At 37.2% G+C, this 11340-nt stretch overlaps 1 pseudogene; it reads right to left on the reverse strand.

Moving 5' to 3' along the window:
* Window positions 1-5185: 5185 nt before the first annotated feature.
* The window catches only part of LOC101570935, an 11308-nt pseudogene continuing 5153 nt past the window's right edge, over window positions 5186-11340 (reverse strand).

The raw sequence follows: 11340 nt of genomic DNA on the forward strand, positions 1-11340 counted from the left end.
ATTTTATTTGTATGTGTAAATCCTGACTTTAATGCAAATAGCCACCATTGAATTTATTTCATATTAATTGCTACCTTTGTGTGGGAGAATAGGTAATTGTTGAGTTGTGAGATGGAGTTTGCAAAAAACTGTAGAATAATAATATGTATTCCCTGCATTATAAACTAATTAAGCAAACTGGGATAGCTGCTAGCAACATTCCTGTGGCAGTTGATGCTGAGTTCCTAGTGTATTTAAAACTGGCAAGAGGTGGCCGGGGAGATGGCTCAGTAGAATAAGCACTTCCCTGGCAAGCGCAAGGTCCTGAGTTTAATCCCTGCTTCAAGAAAAAAAAAATCAGCAAAAATGGCAAGAGTAAGTACAGTGTCGAAATTTTTATGGACAGCAAGGTTTTACCATATATGGAAATAAAACACAAATGGCAAGAGAAAAAGTATGTTTTTACAAGATTCTCTAGGGACAAATTACATTATGTTCCTAATAGACTCAATAGATAATCTCTGTAACAAAAGGACTACTGATTCTGTCATATGAAAATGTGGCTTGAAGTTTCTGGAGTCAACTCATGAACAATATTGAAATATTGATCCCTAAAGTTCTCATATTAATTGAATAATTTACATCAAAGTTAACAAATGTCTATAACAAGAATGAGGAAACTAATTTATCTTAAGTCAATTAGGAAAAATATAAATATCAACAAAGCCACTTTAGAAGTAAAAAGCCATTTAAAATTTTCAAAGCCACATTTTCTTGAGATGATAATTAATGATGCTAAAATGAACACACTTAAACATTTTCTGATATAAGTTTAAGTTTGAATTTATTAAGACTCTGTAATATTAATTATCAAAGGAACAGATGCAAAATGTAGGTGTTATATTAAAGAAAATCACAAGAATAAAAAAAAAAACGTTTTGGTTTGTTTGTTAGGAGTTTTTTTTGGTTTTTTTGAGACAGGACCTCCCAACATAGTTCAGGTTGGCATTGTACTCATATTGTAGTCTGGGCTGGGCTTGATCTTTGGTCTCAGCCTCCTAAGCACGGTGATTAGAGGTATGCCCTACCATGCCTAGCTTTCAGATAATTTTTATGCTCATTGATAGGCACTGAGACCAACACTCCCAAGAAGCTAAAGGGGAGGTATGTATCTTATATTCCATCGGGTATTCTTCAGTAGTTGTATTAATCAGCTTTCTTGTCACTAAGATTCAGTACCCTACACCCACAGCTCACAGGAGAGGCTTAGCCTCACTTGTGCTTTTAGATGCTCCAGCCCATGGTCAGATGGTCTCTGTCCAGCTGATCTCAGATCCAAAGGATATGATGGAGCAGAGATGCTTAGTCCATGAGCTGAAAGCAGGCCAAGAAAGCAGAGCCAGAAGGAAGACTCTGCAGACACTGAATGGCACCTAACTCAATGCTCTGTGATCCACGAAGGCACACTCAGCTGTTTGCTTTACTAATTCCCTGGGGAATTCCCAAGCCAAACAAGTTGGAACAATTAATCTTAACTATAGAAGAAGTCAAAATTATAAAGTGTAAAAAACTTCTAAGGCCATTTACTTGGGAATAAATGTAATACATATCCATGCTTAAGATTTTTTAGTACTCAAGACATTTTCAAGTGTTACTAATATGTGTTTCAAAAAGAGATCAAAAATATGAGGAATATTGGCTTGAAATATGGTTAAATTTTGAATCCAGATACAAGTCTCACTCACTTCTTCTCTGTATTCTTAGGCTGCCTCTTCATGTTTTGGCTTGTAGAAGCTCCAGTCTCGTAATGCTTCATGTCTACTGTCTACATGTCAATAGTTCCAGCAAAATACTTAGTGTTAAAATTCATTCTGTTGGTAGAGGTTTCATGCACACCTCTGAAGACATTCTTGTTCTGGAGAAACCTGACATGCTTTGGAGAAGCATGTGTTGTGCACTGTTGCAATCCCAGGGGTTGTAACCACTGGAGCTTTGCAGCACCTAACATTTGCTCCTCTGGGGCTCATTGGGAATCACACCAGCAGTGCACATTTCTTTGCCGCTGCTAGCCAGGCTGTGTGCTAAGCTCTGTAAGCTTTGGATATGAGACGTTCCACATCTATGTAAAAATAACTTGAAAAAAGACTTGTGTGCTCGTGTCTTGGCTGACAGAGACAGCAGGTTTCTACTGCTGCAAAGAAAAGCTGGGGTGCAACACATTTCTTCCTGATGCTACCTCTCATCTTGTTCGTGTTGGTGTTGCAGTTAGGAAAAATGGTCCATCTGCATCCCTGATTTTCAGCCTTTTCATTTGTTGGGTTAGAGTCTATTTTCTTTCAACCCTACTGGATCCACAGCTAGAAGGAATCATTCTGCTGTTTTTGTATGGTTTAGGTATGATCAAATTTTCCCTTTGAATAAAACTAAACCTACGGGAAAATAACCCTATGTGCCTGATAAAATATTTTTGTCACCACCAGGGTCCTGACCAAGCAACTCATTTTAGAACAATTACAATATTTTCTTCAAAATTTTATAACATGAAAATGGATCCTTAACCCAATAATCTCTAAGAATCCTCATTTTAGAAAGTTGCTCTGGAAAACCAGGGAAATGCATCCTCCAGAGCATCCATTTTCCAGTAGAATATTCTGAGATGATGGTCCTTTTTCTAAAGATCACCATCTCATGTAGTGGCTACTAGACACATGTATCCTTAACCACTTGCTATATGACTTGTGTGAGATAACTAAATTTAAAATTGTATATAATTTTAAATAAATTAAATTGAAATCACTATCCTTGTGAAGTAAATGGCTACAGATTTGAAAATACAGCTCCATGCAGTAAACAACATGAGGATACCTTGTGTTGTGCACTGTTGCAATCCCAAGGGTTGTAACCACTGGAGCTTTGCAGCACCTAACATTTGCTCCTCTGGGGCTCGTTGGGAATCACACCAGCAGTGCACATCTCTTTGCCGCTGCTAGCCAGGCTGTGTGCTAAGCTCCGTAAGTTTTGGATATGAGTGTCGGTTCAGAGACGTTTCACATCTATCTAAAAATAACTTGAAAAAAAGAAATAAAATAACTTAAAAATGCAACACATTTCTCAAAATGCCAGAATGCTGTGATAAGCAAGGAAATGCTGGAATCTACTGAGTAACCTCAATTTAACAGACTATTTTCCTAACAGAATATATGATGGACATTGCTAAAATTTTTTAAAGGGTCAGATACTAGCCCTGAAATTTCTTTTATATTTTCATTAATTTTTTTGAGAAACAAATAGCAATGAGGCAGTTTCAAAACAGATTAGTAGGACAGTTACAATAATTAATACATTGCATATTTTTTGTCTTCATAGTAGTTATTCATAATACAAGACACAGACATGATATCATGTCCAAACACTGTTAGTACAAATCTTTCTTCTCGTTGAATTAAGAGAAAGTAGCTGTATGTCTATCCTACCAATTTTGTGTATACAGATGCAAAATGGTCCTTCATTTATATCCCCTTTTTTTGTGCAGTCTTGTCAGAGATGGGTATTCTATTGCTATTTAAATATTGTAAGTGTGTGAAATCAGAACTCATCCACATGGCTGACACTGACAAAGGATCTATAAACTGCGGTACAGGGTTTCAGGATAAATCCTGAGGGGATTTGACTGACCTTGTCAGATACAAAAGTTACATTTCTTGTTATGTAGTTCTTGCTTCATCTTGGCCTTAACCATCCAGCAGAAAAGTATAAAAACAAAGTATAAAAAGTAAAACCACATTAATATGTTGAACTGTAAAATTTCAAGTCAACAGCTTCTGACATTGCCAGCCCTATGGACAACCCACTACAATTATGGGCTACTAGCTCTAAAAATTTGGGATGAAGATTAATTTGCGCAGATAGTTCTGTCTGCAGATTCACTCCCCCCGCCCCGTTTGATTCTATCTGAGGCAAAATTACCATAGACTCTACTAATTCAATAAAAACGTACTAACCATACTGCGTTTGCCATGATTTGTTTCATTTCAATAGCCATTCATCATTCAAGTGTGTTGAACACCAGAAACAATTTTGAGGCATACTTTCTTTTTTTTTATTATTCTACAACCAACCTGAGTGCAAGATTGTTGCCTGACTTTCCATTCTCAGAGAAAAGCACTTATACATTTAAATAAAACTCGTTAACCCTTAAGAATAATAAACAAAAGCAAGAAAATAAATTTTAAAAATGTACTTCAAAAAGGTATATATGATTGATACTGTCTTGTAAGATGAATAATTTGGCTAAGGATCAAGGAACAAAACTTTGTTGGAGACTTTTTGAATTTGTTTTCCTGATCATTCTCTTACAAAACAGAAAGACTTCTGATAGCTTCTTTTCCTCTCTATGCTCCCATTTCCCCAGAAACTGAAGGGTCCATCCCTTAAAGTTACAAAGATTAAATATAATGCATCCATTGATTATAAAATATCACTCAGCTGTTGGTGTTTAACAAAGGTTAGCTGTTGGGGCCAGGGAGATAGCTCAGCAGCATAAGCACCTGCCTGGCAAGCACGAAGTCCTGAGTTTGATCCACAGGACAGGAACCAACTACTTCTCTGTCCAGATTCCATCCAAGACAGTGAGATGTCTCAAGTCCTAGAGCACATTCAAAGAGGCATCAGTGTCTTCATCTTGTTTCCCAAATTCTAGAATTTCACTCTGATCATCTCTTAACCTTGTGTGTCTGTCCATTTCGTTAGGACAGCACTTAATGAGGAGAGAGGGCCTATACATAGAGATATCAGCCCATCACGACTTGGCCCCATTGCTTTTTTTTCAGTTTAAATATTTACTATGCATTAGACATTACCTTTATATATACTAGGAACAATCAGTTATTGTTTGCTCTGCTTTTTTATTAATTTTATTGAGAAACAAATAGCAATGAAACAGTTTCAAAACCGATTAATAGGACAGTTTCAATAATTAATACATTACATGTTGTTGTCTTTTTAATTCACAGCCCATTGCGGTAGGGTCTGTTATGGAGCAAGCTCGCCTGGTGGGAGCACATGGAGGAGGAAGCTCACCTCTGACCACGTATGAGGAAAAGAAAAGAAGAAAGCTGGGTTCTGTAATCCCCCTCGAGGCTTCTCCCAGTGACTCAACCCCTTGCCCTGAGCACTAGCTCTTAAAGCTTTCCCCAGTTCTCCGAAATCACAGGGGCTTTGGATTAAGCTCGTTAACACATGGGCATTTGGGTGACATTCCAGAACCACATGGGAGCGCGTAGATAATAAGCTTGTGAGGATGTCTATTTACCCCGATATCTCGCCTATCGCTAAGCTCTGTGACTGCCTTTAGGTCATCATAACCCTGTATTCAAACAGCCTCCAAAAACCATAAACATGAAATAGGTCTTGTAGGCATTAGGACAAGGCTGCAGATCCCACAAAGTGGCTGTGCTTTCACTGTTCCTTTGACTTGACCCTCACAGCAGCTTTGAAAGGATTAGCATATATATTTTATAAAGAAAGCTTGGAATCATAAGGACAACAGATAAGTGAGGGTTGGTGTCAGATTTATAAAACAAGTGGTGGTGGCCAATTCTTACACATCTAAAACTAGAGGTCTTTATTTTCATTTTTGCCTTTCTGAATTTTAAATTTTTTTATAATTAGATTTTTCTTATTGGTAAATGCTTGTTATTACAAGATTGCAATACTATTCAGAAAATATAAAAACCACTTGTTTTGCTGAGTCCTAAAATTTCAATAAATTCCATAAACTTTTCAGGAGTAAATACTAGTCCCACCATCTCAGTGCTCTATAAGGAATGTAGTTTTGTAGCTTAGCTGCAGCCAACTTTAAATAAAAATGATGTCAAAGATTATTATTTAAATTCTATTTTATCCTGATGTCTTATTTATGTTATTTATCTATTGCTGCAAAACATACAGTATTACCGCTAGAACTGAGATGTTTATGCAATTGTTTCCTTTACAACTATTGCTTTTTCTTTGGGAGTAATTAATCTGTATTGCTGAGCTTTTGTGTAGTTACTATTTTCTCACAGAACCTTCCCTTCCATATTCTTTAATTAGGAGCTTTAATTGAAAGAGGTTGATAAAAGGCACAAAGAGATCTGATGTCAGAGCAAAGCACCTAACTGAAAGACACTCATGTGAATTCCATATTTGTTAGCATAAAACTTCAAAGGAGATAATGGAGGATTTTCAAGCTTGTAACTGTGCTTTTAAAAAGGTGAAACAAACATAACGGCTATGTGACAAAGACATGTGAATGAAGAAGTCTCTATGGCTGCATGTGCAGTTGCCTGCCACACTCCTAGATCCTTTTTTTTTTTTTTCTTTCTTCAGTACTTCTTTCTGTGGAGGAATAATGTCATTCCTTAATAGAGTGGCAGTCTTCGATAACACTACATATGCTCCATAAAAACACTTATTGGCTGAACTCAATCCCTGGTTCTGGAAAAAAAAATTATTGGGTCAAAGGTTATGTTATTGTGACCTCGTTTGCGAGCTCCGTGCAGGAACTGGGCTGTAATGCACAAAGATATCTGGTTGCCATGACTATAATTACCATAATTTACACCTATTAAATTTGTCTGTAGAATTAATTTCCATAACTTATGACTTGAAACAAAAACATCAGCTCTTTCTATAGTTTCCAAGACCAGAATCACTATAAACCTTATAGATGCCAAATGTTATTATTTTCCTTCTTGTTTCCTTTCCTTCTTATTAAAATTCAAACAGCTGTGAAATGACCAGACAATTTGAAGATGAAAGTAAATGTGAAGTGACCTTCATCCATGCTGAACAAATAGAATATTACGAACATACTTTCCAGTTGCAGTTATACAAAGCAAATTAAGAAATACCTAGGGCTATAATTTACTACAAAAATGTTTTTTAAATTCTTGACAGTTTCATTTAACTGACTAATTAAATTTGCTTGTAGGCATCTTAGAGAGGGAGTCTAATAACTATACTGTCATCTTGAAAGAAAATGAAAATTACTTTTTGTGAGAAATATGTTTGTAAGGGTCCCGATCTCCTACTACATATTTGACAGATACATGGAAGTAGCTATGCCTAGTTGTATTAGGCAATAATGCCGATTCTATTAAAAGGTGATTAAAGGAAAATTTCACAAGTAATAGCTTGGAACTACAAATGCAGTTTCTAAAAACTTTGCCAAGGGGATTATGGAAAGCACATTTCTACTCCAAAAATAGCATGCATTTCTTTACGTTTTGTTGACTCATTTCATAGAAATCAATGTGTGGCAACCAACTTTGCAAATTTCCACATTTGATTTGGCATGGCTGCTTCCCAGGCCTGAACCAGAACAAACTCCATCTGCAGGAATTGGAGCTTCTTAAATAAAGCCTGAGATGGGGGAGACTTAGAACACAGAGTTCTTCCTACGAGCTTATACACCGAGAGAAGTAATGGAATGTTCGATTTCCCTGTGAAGAAACCAAAGATACCATCTCTTTTTTGAAGCCTATTATAAGGCTGCAAAGGGAAATATTCAACTAGAGTTTTGCAAACAGTAACTTCTGATGAAATCTATTATAAAATACCCTATAATCTTCTATGATTATACCCTAGAATTGTGGATAATGGTCAAAACACTGATTTTTCTCTTTTTGTTCTCCTTACTCGGCATACAAAGCACCTGACAATGCTTAATAATTATCTCCTTTCATTATGTATAATTGTGTTATTCATTTCATGAAAATGGCATCTAAGAGAAAAACGTGAAAGCTACAATTTTATAATTATTTTACCAAGCACTAATGCTTGTGTGCTCTGTAAAATCCAGAGTAGCAAAGGGTTTTAAATTTCACTGAATGTATATAAAAGTATTCACATTTATTTTAGCTCTCTTCTTTGCTCCTATTAACCTGTAATCTGTTTGAAATAATCAAATGCTATTTGCTCATCATGGAACTCCCCGCAGATTACAACGTATCTCCAGACACACAAGAGTCCTTGGACATGCATTCCCCAACTCTTTTGGCTTCAAATATTAAAATAAAACTAAATGAATAAAGCATGATGTTTAGGGAAATTGGAAGAATATGGCAATCAGGGAAGGGGGAAGTCCCAAAGAAAAGCCCTCTATGGTTTTTATCACACTGGTGCTACTAACAATTATCTCCTGCATTATAAAGTATTGAAGTTTAAATCTGGACATGGTAGTGATCCCAGCTCTCAGAAGGCTCAACGTGAGGACTGCCACAAGTTCAAGGCCAACCTGGGCGACCCACTGAATTCAAGGCTACGCTGGACTACATTATAATATCCTACCTCAAATGAAGAAAAAATCAGCGCATTTATTCAAATGTGCGATAAAAGTGAGAAAAATTTTCCTTATGGCAAAATTTACACTAATATGAGTACTAATAACCAGAGAAAACTAATCAAGTGGATCTACAGTCCTGATTTCTCTTACTGCATATAAAACTTAAACTGAAGGGCTGCGGCGATAGCTCAGTGGAATAAGTGCTTGCCTGGCAAGCATAAGGTCCTGAGTTCAATTCCTGGTACCACACACACACACACACACACACACACACACACAAAAATTAAACTGAATTCATGTGTAACTTCACCCACCAACTCAATTATATTTTAACAAGCAAATAGGCATGTGTGAAGTATATCCTGAACAATATTTATTTTGTTTTGTTTTATGTTAAGGAGAGTTCGTTCTTTTGCAATGCTAGAAATTGAACTCATGGTCTTCTATATGCTACAACCACTGAGCGGCATCCCCAGGGATTTTATGATTTATTTAAAAAAAAAATTGTCTTCCTAAATTTCCCAGGATGTTCTTAAACATCCAGATCTCCTGCCTAAGCCTTCACAGCAGTTGAGGTTTACAGGCATGTGGCACCATTTCCCTTTTGGCCAGTTTTTCTCTGTCATCATCTACCAGCTACTGACCACCAGAAAGACGTCTGTGGTAACTCTGGCTAGGGTTACTTAGCATACAGCAGGAGGACACATACCTTGGGATCCCTAAGGGGTACAAAGCAGCACAGACTGGGGAGGCTGGAGGGCACATCACACAACATCTTTGTTTGTTTGGGGTGATTTAGGGCAAGTTTAGGAAAGTGGATGTCAGGTATGGATTAGGCGAGAGCAGGGAGTGCAGGTTGTTTGGGTCTTTCAGTATCCTGGTAATATTTTACTTACCAGACTTGATATCAAAGTAGAGGTATAGATCTCAGGGGTAAAGAAATAGTGGTCACTGAAATCAGCGAGAGAGCCGAAGGAGCTGTTATGGTTGTCTGTGCAGGTCTTTGGTGCACTTATTCCTGTCTGCTTCTTCCGTGGTTAAAGAGCAACCAGCTGTGGGTTTTGCTTCTGCTTTCTAAGTGTAGATGTTATATTCACCTGGAAACAGGGTGGTTTCATGGATGGCTTCAGGCTGCTGGATTCAGAGGTCACTCTTTAACTGTCTTACAGAAAGTTAGTTATAGTAGCATTGGCAACATTATTTTTGTTTTTAAGTAATGGATTAATATTAAATAGATGAAGAAGAGTGTGGTCTTCACTTCAACTGACTTGTTTGTTTTAGACAAATTCCTTTTTAAAGAAACATTTTTTATTATTTTATTTTGAACAGTAAAAAAAAGCAAAAGCAAATAGCCAAAACAAAGACAGAAACAGGGTAGCATAAAACATTATGTATATTACAGATTTTTAAAACATTAATAACTAATTAGTAATGGTTGCTATATTATCTATTTTTAACATCAAATCTGTTGCTCAGGTTGACAGATGTAGTTATGTAAGATTGGACAACTAACTGAATATTGATGCTTTCAAGAAATCTTGATTTTTTTCTTGTCCTTTTTTACTTGTTTTAAAATTTATTTTAAAGGGAGTATAGTAATAATGGATGAAAGATTAGAAACTGTACAATTTAGAAGAGCAAGATGAGAGGTATTCAAGCACAGTTTTTGTATTACACATTGCTGTCCTAGTGAAGCTGCTTAGAGAGTAGATACCAGCACACATAGTTAGTCAAGGTAAAAATTCTAAACATTAACTACTATTTTCAAAAACCTAATGGAAATTATGAGTACAACCATCTCAGCCATCCTATGTATATACCTGCAGGATTTCTCTCCTTCCTTTTCTCCTACCTTTCTCCTTTCTATCATCTATGTTGTTTAACCCTTAAGTTCAGTTTCTTTCCATTTCCCTATATTGATGATAATTTTCAGGTTTTATTTATTCTTTTAAGTTCTTACACTAGAGAGACAATACGAAATCTTATGAGTTGAGAAATAAGCCCGGCCTGCTCTTCTGTGGCCTAATCTAAAGTGGAATCCTGGCAGAGAAGTGTAGTGCAAGATTTGGGGAATCTGCTTGCCGTTCATCCTGTGAACTTCTCTCACATGCAATTCCACAAAGCTCATCAGAGGACAGTTCATCCCAGCATTGTTCTCTACTCATACCGTATTGCATTGTATAATTTTTCTCAATGTAATAGCCCTTGATCTTAGAAAACAGAGAAAAAGAAAAAAGAGATGGATCTCATAATGCAATCAGGATGCCACAGAACGATTTTTAAATACAGCTGAGCCTGGGGACCCAAATGATACCAACCTCGGGTTCTGTCTGTGTCTTTTTTTTCTACTTTGGTCTGATGCTGTTTTGCTTGGTAGTGACTTCACCTGGAGGTAGGGTCACTCCTTCCAGAAACCTAGACTGTAGGCTGATCTCTAAATTCATGTAACAGAGCAGGAGCTCCTGGGTCCTGCCCAAACCTCCTTGGTGCTCGCTTCTGCACACACAACAGTGGCATCTTGCTGCCAGTGTCTACAGCCTCTCCTCTTGGGAGCAGCCTGCCAGCTGCAGAAGAGAGGTAAGCCAGCAGTGTGAGGGGTCAGTGCCTTGGAGCAGCTCTCAGCTTCCGTGTCCTCTCCATAATTGCCCAGAATTCCCCAGTGGGATTGAACCCAGCATCTCAAGGTAATGACCTCCTCCTTAGCGCATCCCCCACCAACCTCTTGTCCTTCCCTGACCATGGTTTTTCCCCCTCCCTGTTACTCTGGCTCACATCTCTGATTGCTTCCCTTCAAATCCTTTTTGCAAGGTCCAACTTTAAGGGAAAACAACCAAAACCAAACAGCCCTAAAAGAATGTCTTTTTGCATTTTACGTACTCCCTAAAGTCTAGATAACCTTAGAGCTGCCTCCAAGTCCTATACCATTTGAAAAGAAACATAAATGTATTTCTTGCATAGATGTGTCAGTCTATTATTGAAGTGGTACTACCATTAACTAGGCAAAGTGTTTTCTTTATATTAAATTTGAAATAAAT

The sequence above is a fragment of the Octodon degus genome, unplaced genomic scaffold (assembly GCF_000260255.1).
Source record: "Octodon degus isolate 3935 unplaced genomic scaffold, OctDeg1.0 scaffold00044, whole genome shotgun sequence".
NCBI classification, from domain to species: domain Eukaryota; kingdom Metazoa; phylum Chordata; class Mammalia; order Rodentia; family Octodontidae; genus Octodon; species Octodon degus.